Consider the following 22654-nt stretch of genomic DNA (forward strand, 5'->3'; position numbering starts at 1 on the left):
GCACGCCGCGGCGGGCCCCGCCCCTCGGCCTTCTCTGGGGCAGGAAGGGCTGGGGCTGGGGTTGTTCTGGCGCGACGCTGGAGCGGGCGCGCGCTCGGGCGGGCTGTTCGGGGCCGGGCGTTCCGGCCGCTCCGGGCGGCGGAACCGAGGTGCCAGCCTCTCCTCGTCGGTGAGAAGAGCACAGAACTGTGCAGGCGAATACAGGTGGTGTTTTCTTCAAGGGGGAAAGAAGAGAGTTCACTGGAAGAAAATTAAGAACGAGAGCTAACTCTTCACCAGTTACTTATGCTTAGAATCTCACACGTAGTGTTAGAAGGGACTCTCGAGGTTTTTTAAGCTAAAGTCAGTCCTTTGAAGTAGCTGAAAATAGAGGAAAGCTGATGCACTTGGAACATTTACCAAAATTGAGTATGCACTAAGCCATAAAGAAACCCCCAGCGACATTCAAAGCACTGAAACCATTCAGGGCATGTTCTCTGACCACGATAGAATTAAAGTAGAAATAAACAAGAAAACTAAAAACTCCCAAATGTCTGGAACTGAACAAAACACTTCTAAGTATTTCATGGGTTGATGAAGAAATCACAATGGAAATGAGAAAATCTACTGAACTGAATGATAAAGATGGAACATAGCCAGACTTGGGGTGCAGCTAATACAATGCTTAGAGGAAAAGTTACAGATTTCTTTGTTTCTGGCTGTGCACTGTGATGCAAATGTTTTTTAATAACGGCGACAGGACGCAACAGTTTTGCATCCCTATATGTAGTATCCTTAGCCCATTCTTTGGCATATAGTAATCACTCATTATTCCTGTTATTTATATATTATTATGGTAGTAATATTAGCTGTTGTTTGAGAAACAGTATGGCTTAGTGGTAAGTTCTGAGGTTTGAAGCCATGATACCTGGGTTTGAATTCTTGTTCAGCCATTTATTAGCTATGTGCCCTTGTGCAAGAACTTAACATCTTTGTGTCTCAGTTTTCTTATTGATAAAATAGGGGTAATGGCAGTACTTTATGTTGTGAAGATGAAATGAGTGAATCCATTTAATAACAGAAAAGTGCCAGGCATATTGTTATCACCCCCAAAATGTTAGCCATTATTAGAATTCAAGTGAAGATGTATTAGATAAAACTGGAAAGATGAAAATATCCTAAATGGACTTAATGTCACGCAAAGGAATTCTTTAAGCCATGGAACTAAAACTAATATTTGAGAGCTAACTGTGTGCCTAGTACCTTATCTTTACTGAAGGTTACTACGTGCAGGAATTCTTATTTCCTAATGGAGGAAGTTCATGTCTGAAAATGCCTGTCACTCCCACTGACCCCTTCTGGGAAGCTCCTTGTGCATGTATTCTTGCTGGTACCACATGAAACTAACTTGTGGTCACTGCTGATGCAAAGGTGTCCTGACACAAATGTCCATACAATAGCAATGGTAATTAGCTTGTCCAATCAGTTTCTTTCTTGGGAATTTGACCTGGACATGTGGGAAGAAAGTTTGCTGTTTGTTATTTGATACAGAATTAGAAAGGTGCTCAGAGATGATCAGAGATTGAGAAAGTAGCTGAGTTATGGTAATGATGGGACACTAGAATGAAGAACTAAGAATGGCAGCTGCTTTGACCGTCAACAATGTGCCCATGAAACCTGTTGCAAAACGACTTCTGTATGATTTCAATAATTTATAACCCATTTCAGTTCTCTCTGATTCATTCATGTGGTTTGATTTTTAAATTAAGCACTCTTTGACATCAAGCACTTAAAAAAAATGCAGATATAAAATGAATGGACAGATACGAAAAGCTAGATGTCACAACAATCCATGTCTAAATCCTAGAGAAAAAAAAATTGAGGTCTATGAGTAAAAAATTGAGAGATCTCTTCCACTCAGGTCTGTAAGACAATGTAAGCAGGAGCAACATTGCTTTGGGGCACATTTAACAGATGAGAACACAGAAGGGAGAAGCACAATTCCCCACAGAGAGCCATGGAATTTTGGAACTTTGGGGGCTCTGGATGTTCAGCCATGGTGCTTGACAGAAGACCTAAGTGGCCTGATAGAGGAATAACACCTGGTGAGGTCTCTGGCACCTGGGGATGGGTGGGGGGTCAACAGCTGCATGTAGCAGGAGACCTCAGTGGCCTTGAAGTGACAGGATAGAGAACTGAACCACCCAGCAAGAGATAGTGGGAAAATGGCAGCGCCCCAACCTAAGCACCTGTGAGACACATCTCAGGTTTTAGAGACACTTGCGGGGGGAGGGGGGGTGGGTGTTCTCAAGGAGCTGCAAGCTCTGCATCTCACATGGGCCCAAGAGCAAGGAAACTTTGAATTTGTACTGTTTCAATGAGTCAGTCTGTATTTTACAGGCGTATGCAGCTTGGGAGAACTTGGATTATGCCTTGTTTTATAGGATGATTTTCAGTGAGCTGGGATGGAGAGACATGGGACCGGCATGGAGCATTTGGGTGAGTGAGATATTTTTTTCTTTTTTCTTTTCTTTTTCCTTTTCTTTCCCTTACCTTTCTTCCTTCCTTCCTGTATACCCTTTTTGCATTTTTTACAGCTCTAACAGTGTTGGAGTGAGACTTGCAGGTATTGAGATGGACACAACATGGACATTTACACTTACTGAGTTTCAACTATGTGCCACATGTTTTCCTAGACACTAAGAAAACAAAGATGAATAAGGCATCTTTTGCACATCTCAGCAGCATTGACATTTGACCACCCCCCACCCCCAAACTCTTTTTTCTGGACTTTGGGGACATCTTTCACTTGGATTTTTTCCTTACCTCTCTGGCCTGTCCATCCCAGAGACTTTTGATACCTGCTATTTCTCTACCTGACCTTTAAGCCAGAGTGTTTTTCAGGATTCTTTCTTCAGTTTTTTTTTTTTTTTTTTTTTTTAATATTCTATTTTTACTCTATATATTTTCTTTAAGGTGATGCTTCTCAAATCTGCAGTTTCAGGCCAGATCTCCTTTCTGGGCATCTGGGTTCACATTTAGAACTGGACATAGAAACTTGAAATATTAAAAATGAACTCATTATCTTTTCTCCTAAATTTGTTTTTCATCCCATATCCCTATTCACTCAGTGTTTTAAGCCTGAGTTATTTCCTCCCCTGGCCCCATTTTTTCAGTACTCTCCTTTCTGTCTTTCCCTATCACCTTAACCAGTTCCTTGCCAATGATGTCAGCTCCCCTGCCTCATTAGGCTGATCTGAAAATACAAATGAACAACAAAGAGTTCATCAATTTAACTATACCCTCTTTAATCCTACACTCAAGTTTCTGAAGAAAATGACAAAATGGCATGGATTAGTATCGCTATGAATTCAGCTTTCAGTCTCTATGGAACTTCCAACACCACTTTGGATATTTTAAACATTCACTGAATACCTTATGCTCCCCACCTCTCACCTATATCAGCAGATAATCCCTTTCCTGTTTCACAGAGAAAATAGAGAACAGAGAGTGGGAACTTCCTCAACTTTCTGCTGTTAGCCCTCCATCTCTAAGTTCACCACAGATTTTTCATTTCCTTTCCATTGTCTCAGTAGAAATGACCACTTTCAGCCTCCTACTTAGGGTCAATCTGCTACCTATTTTTTGTATCATATTCCCTTTAGTCTCCTCATGGATTTTGCTCTGTCAATTACCCTTCTCACAAATGTATCTCTTATGTTCCGCTTTCTACTTTTTCTCTCCCTTTGGCACATAAACCTGTTCAAGTCTCATTCATTTTAAACCAAATGAGCAAAAAGAAAAAAAGGAAACCTCTCTGTCTTTGCCCTATGTCATCTTAAACCTACAGCTCTCTCTCCTTCCATTCTCAGCCACACTTCTAGCGATAGAAGCCTACATTTATTATTCCCATTTCTAACTTTCCTTTCATTCCTTATCTCACTGCAGTCTAACTTTTGTTCTACAGCTCTATTGAAACTTCTTTTGCCAGGAATGTTAAACTCATTGGACACTTAAAAAAAAAACAAAAACCTCTTAACTGTAAAATAAAAATACGGGAACAAACAAACCACAACAAAATGGACTTTGCCAGTTACGCCAGTACCCACTTCATGCTCCTCATACCAATCACAATCTTTAACCTTCCTCTCAAAGTAATCAATACCCTGACTTTTGCTTGCAGAAGTCACCCCCTTGGGTTTTTTGATGGTTTTGTTATCCAAGTATGCATCCCTTGACAAGGTAGCTTTAGTCTGCCCATTTTTAAAAAACTTGATCTTTTAAGTCCTTTTTTAAATGTACAGATTTTCCTCCATTCCTTTCATTGCTTACAATTTATCTGTGAAAGAACTAATGTATTTTCTCATAGTCTGTTTTCTGCTCTTTGTAGAGCCATGATATAGTTCCATATGTTACTCTGTCATCTGTATTTTCTGCACATTGACAGTGGGATCCAGAAGCTTGATCAGATTCCTTTTGATCCTTTTGGCGAGACTATAGGTGGTAAGGTGTTCTTTCATCTGGAGACACCTAATATCTGGGTTTTGTTCTTTCTTGATGTTACCAACCATTGATGTTCAGTGCCTAGATCCATTAATTCATGGTGTTTGCAAAATAGTGATAGTAAAATTTTGTCATTTTGTTTCCTTATGTTAACTGGAATATTTTCGTAAGGAGATACTCCTCTACTGTTTGGTTACCCAGTGATATAGTTCAAATAGGGAAAGCAAGATAATTGATTCTTTCATTTTATTTACCTAGGTTTCAAGAGAACAGGTTGATTCCCTATTATCTTCACAAGGACCAATTCGATTAAAAACATTACTTTGAACTCACAAATTTAAAGATATTTGATCATTTTCAATTCATTGTAGTTCATATCTTCACTGATACTCAAATTGCTTCATCTTTGGTCAGTGGGAGCCTCTTCAAATTGGCTCCTAAGTTCTTATGGCATGACCTTAGTAGGCTTTAACAGCTTCTTTCTTTTTGGTGTGACAAGATGGTACTGGCTCATCATGTGAATTTACTGCTCTAGATTTATAATCAGTCATTTCCCCAAAAAGCCCTTGCACAGGGATCAATTGTAGCCTTCAAAAGATATATTCAAGTTCTAATTGTTGGTACCTCTGAATGTGACTTTATTTGGAAATAGGGCCTTTGCACATGCAATTAAGTTTAAGATCTCCAGATCATCTTGGATTTAGGGTGGACCTTAAATCCAATCTTTATAAGAGAAAGGAGAGGAAGATTTTAGACATGCAGGCCCAGAAGAAGATCATGTAAAGACAGAGATCCAGAAGAAGGCATGTAAAATGTTAAAGGAGCAAATTGGTTTCTCCTTACTGCTTAAAATGTAAAGGAAGGAAGTAAATGGAAGGAAGGAGCTGTTAAGCAAAAAAGATTCAAGCCCTTGATAATTCGGGAGTTTCTCACACTATCCAGATCACAAAGGATCAAAATTAGGAAGTTCATTGTTGGAAAAATATGCTCTAGAGAGAGGGTCAAGGATGTAGCTGGGCAACCTTTTGCTTAAAAAAATTAGGCTTGTGACTTGTGGATTTACTCAACCAACTCGGCAGAAGCCAGGAACAGAGATGGGGTGATCCAGGAAAGATCTGTGGGAGAACCCTCTCTTGTCTAATGGAGTAGACCTCCATGACATACATAGGTGGCCCACAAGGGTTTTGAAAATGTAGCATTAGCAGAAACACTGACAGCTTGGATCGAAGGGGACAGAGAGAGACAAAATGAGGGAAGGCTGTTGGGACTTCGAGATCTTATAGGCAGGAAACTGGCTGATAGAGCTACTTGGCTGCAAACGTGTGTTACCTTTTGAGAAAAAGGAAGAATGTCTCCAAGGGAGAGCCCCAGTGGCACAGAGACTGGCAAGGTCCCATCACAGGCTCAGAGGCTTAGCATTGGGCCGTAGAGGATTATTTTCAGGTCTTGAAACCTAAAGGAATTTCTCCTCCTGAATTTGGAATTTGGTTGGGACTGGTGACCCCTTTATTCCTTCCAATATCTCTCTTTTGCAGTGGGAATATCTATCTTGTGCCTGTCCTACCATTGTGTTCTGGAAACAGATGATTTGTTTTCTAGTTTCACAGGACTACAGATGGAGAGGAATTTTGTCCCAGGATGGATCATACCTAGCGTCTCATTCATACCTAATTTTGATGAGATTTGGGACTTTTGGTCTGATGATATTTAGATGAGATTTTAGAGTTGATGCTATAATTGGTTGAGACTTTTGGGAATGTTGGCATGGAGTGAATGTATTTTGTATACTGGATGGACATAAATTTTAGTGGGCAAACTGTAGTGGGGTGAGTAGTGGCTCCTCAAAAGATATGTCCTTCTAGAATCTATGAATGTGACCTTACTTGGAAAAATGATCTTTGCAGATGCAGTTAAATTAAAGGACACAAGATGAGATCATTCTGGATTGAGCTGGACCTTCAGTCTGGTCATATGTTTCCCTGTAAGAGATATGAGGATAAGACAGACACATAGAGAAGTCCATGTGAAGACAGAGGTAGAGATTGTAGTTATGCTGTCAGAAACCAAGGAAGATCTGAAGATACCAGAAGTTTGGAAGAGACAAGGAGTAATTCTCCCCTAGAGCTTTCACAGGAAGCATGGTCCTGCTGACACTTTGATTTCAGACTTCTGGCTTCTAGAACTATGAAAGAATAAATGTCTACCCTTTTTTTGTTTTGTTTTTCTTTCTTTAAAGATTTTATTTATTTATTTGAGATACAGTGAGAGAGGGAACACAAGCAGGGGGAGTGGGAGAGGGAGAAGCCGGCTTCCCACCTAGCAGGGAGCCCGATGTGGGGCTCGATCCCAGGACCCTGGGACCATGACCTGAGCCAAAAGCAGACGTCTAACGACTGAGCCACCCATGTGCCCCTAAATTTCTACCCTTTTAAGCCACAGAGTTTGTGGTAATTTGTTACAGCTGCCCTAGGAATCTAATACAGCCCTGGTTTTCTTTAACGGAAAAAGTATTTCAAGACTACAATATGGGTGCTAGGTATACTCATTGAAATATTTATATTTAAAGATTAGATACCATGTAAGTTCATCCTGACATTTCCAACTAAAATTCAGCACTACAGGGTTTTCATCAAGAATCGTGGTTATCAAGGATGCTTAGTCTGATTGAATTAAGACATCACTTAATTACTTGTTTTATGCTGCATTATACACACAATATCAGATTACAATACTGATTATCACCACAATTATGATTACTGAAAACAGTTATTTTTTGCATATCCTATGCCCATTCTTGCTTCCCTTTCTTTTTGTTTTTATGGTTGTAGCTATATCTACACTATCAGTTTATACAGCTGTTATATACATTATATATAATATATATTATATATAATCTACATTATGTTATATATTGTGTATATGTATATATGTACATATACATGTTATATGTATCATATTATGTGTACATTATATACATACAATCTCTCTTTAATCTTCCTTTCTTTCTACATTTAGTTAATACTACTAGTCCTTATGTTAGTGTTCTAGTTGTTTTAGTTCTCTGCTGCTGGTTCTCTATGAAATTCATTGAAAAGGACTTGAGGGAGGGGCACCTGGGTGGCTCAGATGGTTAAGTGTCTGCCTTCAACTCAGGTCATGATCCCAGGGTCCTGGGATGAGTCCCATATCAGGCTCCCTGCTCTGCAGGGAGCCTGCTTCTCCCTCTGCCTCTGCCTCTCATTCTCTCTCTCTCATGAATAAATAAATAAAATCTTTAAAAAAGAAAAAAAGAAAAGGACTTGAGGGAATGATATTCTCTAAGTTCCTGTATTTCGATAAAAGTTTGTCTGAGTCCTTCCTACTTAGTTTTGTAGATATAATATCCTTGACTTACATGTTCTTTCCTTGAATATCTTAAATATATTAATTGATTTTCAAGCACATAAAGAATTGCTATAGTTGAGTCTAAAGATAATCAAATTTTCTTATAAATCATATGTTATTTTGATTAGATGCTGGGAAGATTTTTTAAAAATTTAAAGTTCAGGGGTGCCTGGGTGGCTCAGTCAGTTAAGCATCTGCCTTCAGCTCAGATCATGATCCGAGTCCCAGGATGAGCCCCATGTCAGGCTCTGTGCTCGGCGGGGAGCCTGCTTCTCCCTCTCTCTCTGCCCCTCCCCACTCATGCGCTCTCTCTTTCTCTCTCCTCTCTCATTCTGTCTCAAATAAATAAATAAAATCTTAAAAAAAAAATTGAAGTTCATTAATTTTGTTAGAATGTCTTGGGGTTGATTGTTCTAGATTCATATTCTCAGGTATATGGCTAATCTTTCAGTATATGATTTTGAATCTTTTATTTCTGTTATTTTACTTTGTTTTTCTTCTTCAAGGATTCTTAGTATCCATATATTGGCTCTTTTCACTTATCTTCAATATTTGTCACTTCAATATTTCTTCAGTATTGGTTTTAGTCCATTTGGGCTGTTGTAGCAGAATACCATAGACTTGGTGGCTTATAAAACTGGAAATTTATTTCTCACAGTCCTGTAGGCTGGGGAGTCCAAGATCAAGGTGCCAGCAGATTTGGTGTCTGGTGAGAGCCCACTTCCAACTTAATAGACTAATGTCTTCTTGTTGTGTACCTCACATGGCTCTCTGGGGTCTTTTTTATAAGAGCACTGATCTCATTCATGGGGGCAAATCAACTAATCACCTCCCAAAGGCCCCACCTTCAAATATATCACATTTGGGGGGATGGGTTTCAATCATAAATTTTGAGGGACACCAAAGTCAATAGCAGTCACTTTCTCTCAAATACTTTTTATCTTTCTTCATTCTCTTTTATTTAAACATTTTTCTTCTTCACTTTTGTGTTTCCTTTATTATTCATTTCTAAAATAATTTTTCTTATTCTTTAATTCTTAAGATCAGTATTTCTAAGTTTTAAAATTCTTATTTATGTTGTATTTTCCTATCTTCTATCACTTTCTTTTTTTTTAAGATTTTATTTATTTGAGAGAGAGAGGGAGAGAAAGAGAGAGCAAGCAACAGAGTGAGAGAGAGGAGCACAAGCAAGGGCAGAAGCAGAGGCAGAGAGAGAAGCAGACTCCCCACCGAGCAAGGAGCCCAACTCGGGGCTCAGTCCAGACTCCAGGATCATGACCTGAGCCAAAGGCAGAAGCTTAACTGACTGAGCCACCCAGGTGCCCCTTTCTATCATTTTCTTAATGTCCTTAAGCTCATTTTGAAGTTACACATTACAGTTTTTTTTTTTTTTTTTTTTTTTTAAGATTGTATTTATTTGCGAGAGAGACAATGAGCGACAGAGAGCATGAGAGGGAGGAGGGTCAGAGGGAGAAGCAGACTCCCTGCTGAGCAGGGAGCCCGATGTGGGACTCGATCCCGGGACTCCAGGATCAGGACCTGAGCCGAAGGCAGTCGCTTAACCAACTGAGCCACCCAGGCGCCCCACATTACAGTTTTGATCTGTTTTTTGTGAATGTATTTTTTTTTATATGCTCTCATGATATGCAAGGAAGGTACTCTGCCCCTTCTTCTCTCTTTTAAAGATTTTTATTTATTTATTAGAGTGCACAAGCAGGTGGAGAGGCTGAGGGAGAGGGAGAAACAGACTCTCCGCTGAGCAGGGAACCCAATGCTGGGGCTCCATCCCAAGACCCTGGGATCATGACCTGAGCCAAAGGCAGACGCTTAACCAACTGAGCCACCCACGTACCCCTCTTCTCTTTTTTTATTATAGTAACTTTGTTTGGGATTTGACCTCTGTATTTTTTTTATTGTTCATTTTATGCAAATTTATATTTTCCTGAACTTTAGAAGGCTGCTTGTTTTAGATAGTTTTCCTAACTTTTTGGAATTCCCTCTGCTGTTGTTTCTGTATACAAAAATTGAGAGCTTTTTTCCTGACCTTTCCTGACTCAGTTCATCTTTTGCACTTTTCTCTGCATCTTTTCTCTCCTTTGTCTTATTGTGTCTGTCTTCCTTAATTTCTGTTGCACTCATGGCAGGCTCTCTCAAAATAGGGTGGGGGCTCTGTCCTGGCTGAGAGTCTTGGAGGGTCAATCTTAAGTGTTCATAAGGGCTAGAATGCCCCAGCCCTTCTAAGCCATACCCCACACCTCTTATATTCCCTGGGTTGGACAAAGTCCCTCCTAGTTTCAACTGTGGCTTTCAATTTGTTCTGTATCCTTTCCAATGAATATTTGTTGGTCTGTCAGATGCCTTATGGCTTCCTTCTGCTTTCTTCTTCACATATACCTGTAAAAGGACACAAGTCTTATGATTTGCTCATATTTTGAGATATGTAGGGATATTATATTACCTATTTATTTTCATAATATTTTTCATGTATTTTTTGTTTTGCTATTTAGCTCTTCTCTTTTTGTGTAAGGATTGCAGAAAACCCAAAATCTGTGATGTGACCACCATCGCCATCTTCTTTATGTCTCTGTCAACAGGTACTTTTTAGTCCATATTGTACTGACTTATCTGCAGCACTTGTTTACTGACCACTTCGCCTTTCTTTCCTTTCTTGGTTTCAGTAACCATGCTCTCCTGGTTTTCTTTTTATTTTTCTTAACATATTATCTTAGTCTCTTTTGTGGTCACTTCATTGTCTGTCTCACAAATATCCGTGTTCCTGAGGGTTCTGCTCTTGATCCTTTTTTCCTTCTCTCTTTACACACTGTAATTAGACTTTAATCTTGATTCTATGGTTTAATTTCCACATACATGGCTACTGATACCCAAATTTCTACCCTGGCTATACACCTAAATATCCAGTTTCCTATTAGATATTTCCACTTGTCTCTCATGACTGTCAGACTCAGGAATATATCAAACCAAGTTCAAAATTTTTCTCTTCAATTCTTGTTTTACCTATTTTTATGGATAGTACCACCATCTATCTAGAAATTCAGGAGTCATCTAAGGTAAGAGGTGGAAAATAAATACAACTTATTTGCTAACCCTGATAGATAAGTAGTGGCTCTTGGGAGAGCTGATTTGAGATGTGAAGAGTATAATTATTAATAGGAATGTCTGCTCTGGGTTGGGAGGTGGCATCCTATTTCCACTCATTTGCAATCATGTGCTAGATTCTTCCCTCATCTTCCCTTCTCACATTCAAACAATCACTATATACTGTTGGATTCTGTCTCTGTTAAGTCTGTCAAATCCACCCCTTTTCTTCATTCCTGTTGTCACTGCTGTAGTTTAAATCTCAATCATATCTCATAAACTACTTCTGGTCCCCACCTTCAACTCAATCCAGTCTCTTCCCTTATGCCCTTTAAAACCTAAATCTTCTTTATTGCTATGAACAAACAGAGAGACAAACCTGTAGTCTCTGGCTATATCCTACCGGATATACTTCAAGCCCTTTAAAATAAGGGCTTGACCTAGACCTTGCTTTTGGATTGCAGTGAGCCCTGTCTCACTCAGCCCCCTTACCCACCACACAAACGAGATACTGAACTACTCAGAGTTTCCTGAATGCACCACATTATTTCCATTCTCCTTCGCACATGCTGTTCCCTCGGCTAGAATGCCCTTCACCTTTCTCTCCTTTCTGTGACAGGATAACTCCCACTAATCCTTGAAGTCTCTACTGCAGCATCACCTTTTCTGGGAAACTTTCCTTTTTTTTCTTTTTCTTTTTTTTTTTTTATGAAAGGGGGAAGAGAGAGGGAGAGAGAGAGATGAGGGGCAGAGGGAGAGGGAGAGAGAGAATCTTAAGCAGTCTCCATGCCCAGTGTGGAGTCCAACGTGGCACTCCATCTCACAACCCTGAGATCATGACCTGAGCCAAAATCAAGAGTCAGATGCTCAACGGACTGAGCCACCCAGATGCCCCTGGGAAACTTTTCATATCCCTTATTCCAGTTATAGGTTCAGTGCTGCTTTTTGTCTGTGTCCCCCTGGCATCCATGCAAACTGTAGAATTGAATTCACCACACTCCAGTGTAATTGCTTTCTTTCCTGCAGGTATTTAGTGTCCTTTAGGGGTCTTTATTCTATTTGTAGTTCCATTGCCTTAGGTGTTCAGTATCTTTTTTTTAAATAAGCTTTTTATTTTGAGGTCATTGTAGACTCACATGCAATTATAAGAAATAATAGAGAGAGAGAGAGCGCCCTTGTACTCTTTGCCCAGTTTCGTCCGGTGGTGACACTGGAGTACAGTATCACAACCATGATATTGACGTCTTTCCATCACCCAGGATCCTTCCTGTTGTCCTTTTGTAGCCACCGACTTCACTCTAATTCTCACTCCCTCCTTATCCCCTGGCAACTACTCACCTGTCCAACAGTTCTATGATTTTGTCATTTCAAGAATGTTACATAAATGGAATCATGCAGTGTATATAACCTTTTGGAAATGGCCTTTTTCATTCAGGATAATTACCTAGAAATTCATCCAAGATGTTGTGTGTATGACTAGTTCATTCTTTTTTTTTATTGCTGAATAGTGTTCCATGATATTTGTGTGCCACCATTTGTTTAACCAGCCACCTGTTGAAGGACATCTGGGTTAGTTCCAGTTTTGAGCTATTATAAATGTAACTGCTCTGAACAGTAGTGTACAGGTTTTTGTACAAACATAATTTTCCATTTATTTGGGATAAATGCCCCAAAATGCAGTTGTTGGGTCATGGTTATATGGTAATTGCATGCTTAGTTTTATATGGAACACCAAATTGCTTTACAAATTTCAGTGAATAAAGGAATGATCAAATAATGTTGCCTCAAAATCTTTAGAGTGAATATTAGGATCAAATCTATTTTTACTAATTGCATAGCCAATCATATTAGCCCCAAGCATGGTATTCCAAATACACTGAAAGATACTACAGAGGAGAAATCAGTAAGGCTTGAATGTGGTAAGCTTCTTCATTACTTTAGGAGTCAGGGTTTTTTTAGCCTAAACTGTTTATAACAATAGTGAGGTTTGATTTCTCACAAATGATATATAGACACTACACTAAAATTTTTAATCTCCAAATGGCTGCACATTGAAAATTATATTTAAAAGCCCCCATAAATGATAAACATAGCTTGGTAGCCACTAATGTACATTCAAGATGTAACCATAAGTCCTTTCAATTTTTTTTTTTATTTCTGTAGAAAATAGAGAAAATAATTCTTATTTTAGTGTTTCACTGGAATGTTTGCCTTGGTAGGATAGTTTTGCTGGGAGTGAGGAAGATTATGGGAAGTTCCTAGCATGCAGTGTTTATAAGGAAGAACAAATGAGGAGCTGAAAAAAGAGGTGGGAGGGGCACCTGGGTGGCTCAGTAGGTTAAGTGGCTGACTCTTGCTTTCGGCTCAGGTCGTGATCTCGAGTTCATGAGATCAAGCCCTATGTTGGTCTCCCCCCTCAGTGGGGAGTCTGCTTCTCTCCCTCTGCCCCTCCCCCTGCTCACATGCTTGCTCTCTCTTTCTCTCTAAAATTAAAAAAAAAAAAAAGCGGTGGGAGACAGGGAAGAGGAGGCAAGAACACCTGAAATCTTGCAGGATCAGCAGACAGTAAACCCGTCAAGGACAGGAAATATATCTGGTTCACCATTGTACTCAAGTACATAGTAGGTACACAACAGATGTTTATTGAACAGATAAAGGAATGTATGTTCTAAAATGGGTGGGTGGTGTCTATTCTGAAAAGAGAGATGGGGAGTTTTCTAAACTAAATTTACATGCTCAACTAAGTTTCCCTAAACCTGGCCCTGCTGAAGATTATAGAGCCATGGCATTGATGTGGGAGGCTGTGGAATTTCCTTCTATAAGGTCTTTAAAAAGAAAATAGATTCTTATCTGTCTTAGAAGGGTTCGTATGAAAAACGGAAGATTGATCTGAGAATTAGCATAGCCTCTGGCCCTTTTCTTCCTTGGCCTTGTTTTTACTTTTTAATTTCAAGAAATGCAATGCAAAAGCATATACCATCACGATCACACAAGCAACAATAACAATTGTTGAGAGTTTAGTGTATGCCAGGCAATGTGCTGAGTGTGTAATCTGTGTGCTGATGAATTGTTTGATTTTTTGAGAATTCCTGTGGATTTTACTGTGTAGCAACACAATATTCCTGCAGATGTCACTCTTTTCCTGTAGAATGCTACCCCTTGAGACCTTGAGCCTTACACTGAGATAGGGCTGAGAAACAAGTGATTTTAGAGTCAGTGTACTAACGTTAAAAAAAAAAAAATCAATATGTTATCTATATTTGAATTGAAGTTCCTAAATAAGAATCAGCCTTCCCATTAGAAAGTTACATATAAAAAGTTTTTTTAAAATAGAAAACTTGGTGATCAAGTTCATACACTTTTTAAATGGCTTTACCATTGTACCTTGATCTTTAAGATAAAATAATATAAGTTTTTGTCCTATTTTCCTCAGGAACAGTAAACAAAGAATTTTTTTTTTTTAAACAAAGAATTTTTTTGAAAGGCAATCTTCGGCTCAGACAGTGGATGAAAAGCTCCTCCCCTCCCCTGTGTTTCATTTTGTACCACCCTCTCTATCTCATTTCTGACTTGTTTTCCTTCTTTTGGTGTGGGGTATGTGCCTGAGCCTGGGGAAGTGGTCAAAGCTGACTGGTTCCAGCGTGGAGGGCTAGTTTGTCAGCCTTATCTCCCCCTGGACCTTAGCTTTTCCTTCCAGCTTGTGGTGATACCTGGCACCGATACTACAGCTTTTCAGAAACATGCACCTAGCTACGGGATCGAAGAGTAAAGCAGAAATGAGCAACATGCCCGGAAAAATAGCAATTTCTTTTTTACTGTCCCTTGGTATTTACAAAAACACGCTTTGAGGCTCACATGACTCTCTTGATGCTTCTGGGCAAATACACAAGACAGTTCTAGCTCTGCAGCTCTGCACGTGGCTCTGGCGAGTCAGTTGTCAGTATTCACGTTGAGTGACAGCCTCTAATTTTCTGGTACAGGGTTTCATATCTCAGAGGAAAATTCTGTGGAATCGTTCCCTCTTTCATCAGATCCCTTGATGCAGCTCCAAGCCAGTGCTTCTTAGAATGTGGTCTGTTGACCGTCTGCATCTGAATTACAGGGGTGTTTGTTAAAAAAAAAAAAAAAAAAAAGAGGGCAAAATCTTAATCTCTCTCTCTTCACAACTGTAGAACTAGATTCTCTGGACAATTTATAAGAAACTACATCAATTCTTTCTCTCACTAAAGTTTGAAAACGGCTGAAAGACGGTGCTCTCAAGGAGCTAGCAGTTCCCCAAACACAGATCAGAAATCTGATTTGGTCCTGGCCTCCAGCTGCTGTCCTTTCTCACTGGGGTTATCCTCAGGGCTCTCCCACATTCTTTTTCCTCAAAGTTTATCCCGGGGTCTTTATTTACTAAAGATGATCTGAGAATCCCCCAGAGTTCAGTGCATTTTAATAAAGTCGCCAATGCTAGCTTCAGAGGACCCTAAATGCCAGCATGTTTCTCCTGGGCTAAGCCTAGTATAGTCTGGACCTCCTGCTTACCTTTGTTCTTTCTTTTCCGTATCTGTCTGGTGGTATTCCCAGCCATCCCCTTTCTTTTCTGTTCTTTACCTAGCAAGAAATGGTTTTTCAAGATTGTTCCAGTGTCCTCGGGGGCAAATTCCTCAAATCCTTCAGGAAGATGTGGTTGACCAGTTACAGAGCCAAGCACTTACTTCCTCCTTCTCTAATTTGCTTCCCATCAGTTTCTTGTCAAGTAGTTTTTATCTTCTTTGTATCCCAGGCATGGACATAGGAAATGCTTAGTAAATGTGTGTTGACTCACTAAAGGATTTTTAAAAATCTCACCTCCCACTTCTGTTCCTGTAAATCAGTATAGACCAGATAATAAGTAAGCTCCTTGAAGATTAGGCCCATGGGTTCTTTGTCCATTAGCATGAAGAAATGAACCTATGAATGAAAATGTTTATCTTTTACTTTTGTTTCCATATACCAACTTGAGATACTATTATGTGGAACTCTAAGGGTAGGGGCCATATCTTATTCATGTCCAACTCTTGGTACAATATCTAGCACATAATAGCACTTGCTAAATGTTTGTTGAAATACAACTCAAGAAGCCACCCACAAATTAATTTGTGTGACATCATGTAGTACAGCAACGAAAGATAGTCTCACTTTCATATATGTGCTTGGAATGTACTCCCAAACAGGGAGTTTAAGGGACTTGTCCTGAGTGCTGCACTATTTAGAGGGGATGAAAACTAGAACCCAGGGCTGTTTAGGCTTAGAGGAATCATTCAGACACAGAACAGAGAGATACTCTCCTGGGTCACTGGCTGGGGAACCTCCCAGTGAGGATCATTAGGTAGTTCTCACTCTCCAGAGATGACCATTCAATACACATATGTCATTGTCCACCAAGCAGTTTTGCTTGCCCATCCTCAGCTGTAGTCTAGGGGAGGGATCTAAGAGGCCTTTGTAAAGATTAAAGCCCATTAAATGATATTTTTAGTGTGTGCGTTATTCCATCGCAGGTGGAAAAAACCCCATCTTTTTAAGCAGGCTGTAATGCAACATATAGTGGGTAGGGGGCAATGCTGGAATACAATATATATGAAGGAGGCAGAATTCCATTGAGAGGGGACATGCGCAAATTTAAGGTCTCCTCTGGAGCAGTTGGTTGAAACATTTTGCTATAATGGCAACCACTACCAGCACCAGCACCAATATTAATGACCATCTATTTCATGGCTGGTGAGTGGCAGCATTGATTTTTTGAACCCAAGTCTACTGATTTTTAATTCAGTATGTTTTCCATTATACCATAATATGATTGCTTTCAATAAGGTTTTTTGTTTGTTTGTTAAAATAGTTACATATTTTTCCTGATTATAAGAATAGTTAAATTATCCTTATAAAATTCAAATTTAGAGATATGGATGTTTAAAAAGGTAAAAGTTTTCCTTATTCCAACCCCTTCACATACAAGTAATGTTAACAGCTCAGTATATATATTCTTACAGTTTTTCCTATGTGTAAACCTACCTCTATCTTTCTAATGGAAATAGTAACATAGTATGGCTACTTTTTTCTTCATGGCAAGTTTTATGTGGAGTGGACCTAGACTTGCTCAGTGTACTGTCTGGACTAATATGTTATCAAATTTCATGCACAGCTTTTTTGGGTTGTTATATGTGGGTTACTTTTAGATGTTGGTCCTGTAGCTCCTAACAATTGTTTTTTTCCTACTCTTTTCCATATTAACATTACTGTGATTTTAGCCCTTTTAATTTGTAACACATGGTGTGATTCAAACCACTGAGTCTTAGCATCTGTCAATGATAAGATCATTCTTTTTAGTGATACAAGGATGGTTGCCAATAATGTGGCAGAATTTGGCTTTTCATTGTTATGTTATTAATGACTGCAAAAAAGAACTTGTGGGTAATATGTTATTTTCTACTTAAGCTTCAGTCAGGGTTCTGAAATCTCTTTTAAATTTCTACAGAAAATTAAAACTAAGGTGGTCTTGAATTTTCCAAAGCAAAACTATTTTTCTCTATCCCTAAAGTTTGTGTTCTAAATCTTTTATGTAGGGCTATCCGACATTACTTTCTTATACGTGGAAATGTTGTATGCTGCAGTCCTAATGCGGGAACAGGGAAGTCTGGCATAAGCAGTAGATGGGACCACAATGAGGCCACTGATGTGCTTCCTAGAGCACACATTAGGAGTATCCTTGCAAAAGAGCAGGGACCTATCTCCTTGGATACTGTCCCTGATGTTACTGATTTAAGAGTCTGGTTCTTCCCTTTGAACTCTTTCTCTTACTCTATTTAGAACTATTTATTTCTCATTTTAGTACTTTTAACCTCAATTTTTGTGCATATTTTCTTCTGATGTAATTTATCTATCTCTATGTAGACGTATTATATGAATATAGTAGTATTGTTATACATAATGTATACATACTTTATTAATACAGTATTACTTATAATTTTAAATAAGGAAATGCATATTTTTGGTATTGGGTGTATGTGCTCAAAAATTTTTCCTGTTGGTGGTGTGCAATAAAAAAATTTGAGACTATTGTACAATATTATGAATTACTTGAGGACAGAGATAATTTCTTTTCTTCTTGATATTCCTAATTGCTTAGTGTAATATCTGGCCTATAACAAGTAGTTAATAAGTACTATTGGCTGGCTGGCTGGCTTGCTGGATAGATGGATAAATTATGTGATTATGTTTTTCCTTATTTTAGGTTACCACTTAGTAAATACTTTGGTACTAAGGACACATCTGGGTGATCAAACAACTAGACTGTGGTAATTGATCTAGATGCTATGTTTGGATGTATTAAAAACTGATTCAGCTTGCCACATTTTTCAACAGTCCACCAGATTGATGGATTACCACAAAATAAGTGGTGAATGTGATTGAGAAATTTTATGTAACTCTGCTTCCTCGGATTCATTTGTCTTAAATATTATCAGTATCCTACCTAGGGTTTAGCAAATGACATGTTCACAAACCGCAGTTAGATTTCTTTATATTTCTTTTCCCTTTAGTGAAAAGGTCATGTGATTAGAACACTACAATGACATGATCAGGGATGAGGTAAGGGAGGAAAAGTCCTAAAAAGGTTTGTGAAGCTCATTTTTTTTTTTTTTTAAAGTAGGCTCCACACCCAGCGCAGAGCCCGAACATGGGGCTCGATCTCATGACCCTGAGATCATGACCTGAGCCGAAATCAAGCACCAGCCGCTTAACTGACTGAGCCACTCAAGTGCCTGGGCAAGGTTTGTGGAGCTCATTTTCAATTGAAATGTTAACCCTACTAACATTAAGTCTTCTCACCCCCACCTTATTACGGTAACAATGATGGGACTGAGGGTCCCTGCCAAGCAACAGTGCCCCCAACTCAGTTTTCGTAAGTCCTCTCCTTTGGCTGATTCTTTCCCACGTAACTGCTATTCTTGATGTCCATTTTTACTATCTTACTTGTACAGAACAGTGCCTAGTACATGGTACATACTCAAAAAATGTTTGTTGACCAGCCATATCCTGTCCATATAATTTATGTTCAGGTACATGCAAATGGCATGTGTATGTCTTTGATGGTGGATGTAGTAGTCATGTGCTGGCCAGGGTGGCTTGGGGAGAGCAGTTTCCCCACACTCCTCACCCAGGTGCCTCAGTCGAGCGATTCTGGTCAGCACCACGCAGACTGCCTTGTTGGTTGGGGAATGACAATTTTGTTTTCTTCACTTTTATCTTTTATCCTCCTCCCCATGCAAACAGAGAAGTAAACAAAAACAAAACAGGTTGAACACTGTAAAAAACACTACGTTCTTTCCATCAGAATTTCCCACAGAATTCAGCTGGTGCATTGCTGATGTTCTCTTATTTTGCATGGTTATTTTAATGGTTTGGATAAAAATACAAGGAAATATGAGTTGCTGTAAATGTGAGCATATTTTGGAGTTTACCAATGAGTTACATGAGTGTGTAGTTTTTGTTAAAACCATTTTCTGCCTCTTGCTCTTGTTCTTTTTTTGCCTTGCTCAAAATCACATATTAAACATGAATGCTCTTTCTTAGTGTTAGTACCATGATATACCTGATCAATTTTGCAAGGGAAGAAAAGTACATTGAAGCAGAACAGTTTCTACTAGCAAGAGAGGTGAAAGTTATTCATACCCTCTTCTTTTTATTTTAACTCGTTAGCTAATTTTCCAAAAAAAGGTTTTAAGTACCAACTATATGTGACAGTGATTTCCTTTATAGTGGATGTTTTAGCACATGTTATGGTACAGCTGTCTTATGCTGAAAGAAGAATCTAAATCTTCTTAACAACCATAGTAGAGGGCACCTGGGTGGCTCAGTCAGTTAAGCATCTGCCTTCGGCTCAGATCATGATCCCAGGGTCCTGGGATCACATCCCACATCAGGTTTTCTGCTCAGCAGGGCGTCTGCTTCACCATCTGCCCCCCCCGACTTGTGTGCTCTCTCTCTTGCAAAAATGAATAAGTAAAATCTAAAAAACAAAAAACAAAAAAAAACCATAGCAGAGAATTTTTTTTTTTGATTGCCTATGATGGGTACAAACTATAAGCCACAAACTAAGGCAGGCAAAAGATATAATTTTATTTTTCTAAATTTTGCCTAACTTCTATTATAACCTGTAACTGTGTTGAATAGTGTCCCCCCCAAATTCCTGCCCACCTTGTATCTGAGTGTGACCTTATTTGAAAATAGGGTCTTTGCAGATATAATCAACTTAAGATGCGGTCATACTGGTTAAGGTGGGCCCTAATAGGAAGAAGGTAATGTGGACACAAACAGGAGAAATGTGAAGATGAAGGTAGAGATTGAAGAAATGCATCTACAAGTAAAGGGAGGACATGGATTGTTGGCAACCATCGGAAGATGGAAGACACAAGGAAAGATTCTTTCCTAGAGACTATGGCCCTGCTGCCACTTAATATCAGATTGCTAGCCTCCAGAACTGTGAGAAAACAAATTTCTGGTGTTTTAAGCTATCCAGAATGGTAATTTATTATGACATCCTAGGAAACTAATATTCAGGTGGGGGAGAAAGATGGCGGAGGAGTAGGGGACCCTATTTCAACTGGTCCCCGGAATTGAGTTGGATATCTACCAGACCACTCTGAGCACCCACGAAACCAGCCTGAGATGTAAGAAGATCTGGATCTCTACAAACAGAATATAGCAGGCGGTTGGTTTTGAGGTACGAAGCGGGGAGCCGGGATTCCGTGGGCAGATATCGGAGGATAAACGGCAGCGGGAGGGTGCCTGGCGGTGGGGATCCTACACCCCTGGTGAGCGACAGCCTTGCGCGCTGGGGACGGAGCACAGACTCGCAGACCGGTAGCGGCGGGGAAAGGACTTTAGGGCAGCCCCCGGGGCGGGAACCCAGAGCGGCAGGGTCGTGCGGGCGAACTGGGAGCGGCTGGCGGTTTTAGAAGCACAAAGGGCAGAGACGTGCTCTGACCTGGAGGCAGGACTGGGGGCGCTGCGGAGGGGCACACAGCCCAGGCCGCTGCAGTTTATAGCAGCACGGACAGAAACAGAGACAGTGTGGCCTGGAGAGCTCACTGAAGAACAGACTGTGGTCTCTCTGCTCTGAGGCAGAGGGTTGGAAATGGTCTCTTCTGCTCTGACTCGCGGAAGAGATGCGGAAAGCCGCCAGGGAAAGCCGCCAGAGAACAAAAGCCCCAAAGACTGATTCCCACTGAGTCCATCCCCCACCACAGGGGGGAAGGGCAACACCGCCCAAACAGGGTTGCCTGAGTAACAGTGCGGCAGGCCCCTCCCGCAGAAGACAGGCTGGGAAAACAAGAGGCCAGCAACCCTAAGGTCCCAAGAAAACAGGTGCATCTTGCTTGGGTTCTGGTCAATAATTTGGACTCTACATTCCCTCAAACACCCATCAACAGAATGACTAGGAGGAGGAGCCCCCAAAATAGAAAAGACTCAGAGATTATGACTTATGCTGCAGATTTACAAATGGACGCAGATATAACCAAGATGTCGGAGATGGAATTCAGGCTAGCAATTGTGAAGACAATGGCTAGAATGGAGAAATCAATTAATGGCAACATAGAGTCTCTAAGGGCAGAAATGAAAGGTGAATTGGCAGAACTTAAAAATGCTCTCAATGAGATCCAATCCAATCTAGATAATCTAACAGCTAGGGTAACTGAGGCAGAAGAGCGAATAAGCGACCTGGAAGACAATATAATAGATAAAAAGGGAAAAGAGGAGGCCAGGGAAAAACAACTCAGAATCCATGAAAATAGAGTCAGAGAAATAAGTGACACCATGAAACGTTCCAATGTCAGAATAATTGGAATCCTGGAGGGAGTGGAGAGAGAGAGAGGACTAGAAGATGTATTTGAGCAAATCGTAGCTGAGAACTTCCCTAATCTGGGGAATGAAACAAACATTCACATCCTAGAGGCAGAGAGGACCCCTCCCAAGATCAAGGAAAACAGGCCAACACCCTGGCATGTAATAGTAAAACTTGCAAATCTTAGAACCAAGGAAACCATCTTAAGGGCAGTTAGGGGGAGGAGATTCCTTACGTACGGAGGGAGGAACATCAGAATAATGTCAGACCTATCCACAGAGACCTGGCAAGCCAGAAAGGCCTGGCAAGACATATTCAGGGTACTAAACAAGAACACGTGGCCAAGAATACTTTATCTGGCACGGCTTTCATTTAGAATGGATGGAGAGATGCAGAGCTTCCACAACCGGCAGAAACTGAAAGAATATGTGACCACTAAGCCAGCCCTGCAAGAAATATTAAGGGGGGTTCTATAAAAGGAGAAAGACCCCAAGAGTGATATACAACAGAAATTTACAGGGACAATCTATAAAAACAACGTCTTCACAGGCAACATGATGACAATTATTTCATATATTTCAATAATCACTCTCAACGTGAATGGCCTAAATGCTCCCATAAAATGGCACAGGGTTGCAGATTGGATAAAAAGACAGGACGCATCCATATGCTGCCTACAAGAGACTCATTTTGAACCTAAACATACATCCAGACTGAAAGTGAAGGGATGGAGATCCATCTTCCATGCCAACGGACCTCAAAAGAAAGCTGGGGTAGCAATTCTTATATCAGACAAATTAGATTTTAAACTAAAGTCTGTTATTA

The 22654-nt window shown here is 40.0% G+C and overlaps 1 long non-coding RNA gene across 1 annotated transcript; it reads left to right on the forward strand.

Moving 5' to 3' along the window:
• Positions 1–111: 111 nt before the first annotated feature.
• LOC118521068 (uncharacterized) lies at positions 112–18789 on the forward strand. Its single transcript, XR_013446148.1, has 3 exons — positions 112–204; positions 2424–2478; positions 18635–18789. It is a non-coding gene; the product is annotated as an uncharacterized LOC118521068 (long non-coding RNA).
• The last annotated feature ends 3865 nt before the right edge of the window (positions 18790–22654 follow it).

Source organism: Halichoerus grypus, chromosome 3 (assembly GCF_964656455.1).
Source record: "Halichoerus grypus chromosome 3, mHalGry1.hap1.1, whole genome shotgun sequence".
In the NCBI taxonomy this organism is placed as follows: domain Eukaryota; kingdom Metazoa; phylum Chordata; class Mammalia; order Carnivora; family Phocidae; genus Halichoerus; species Halichoerus grypus.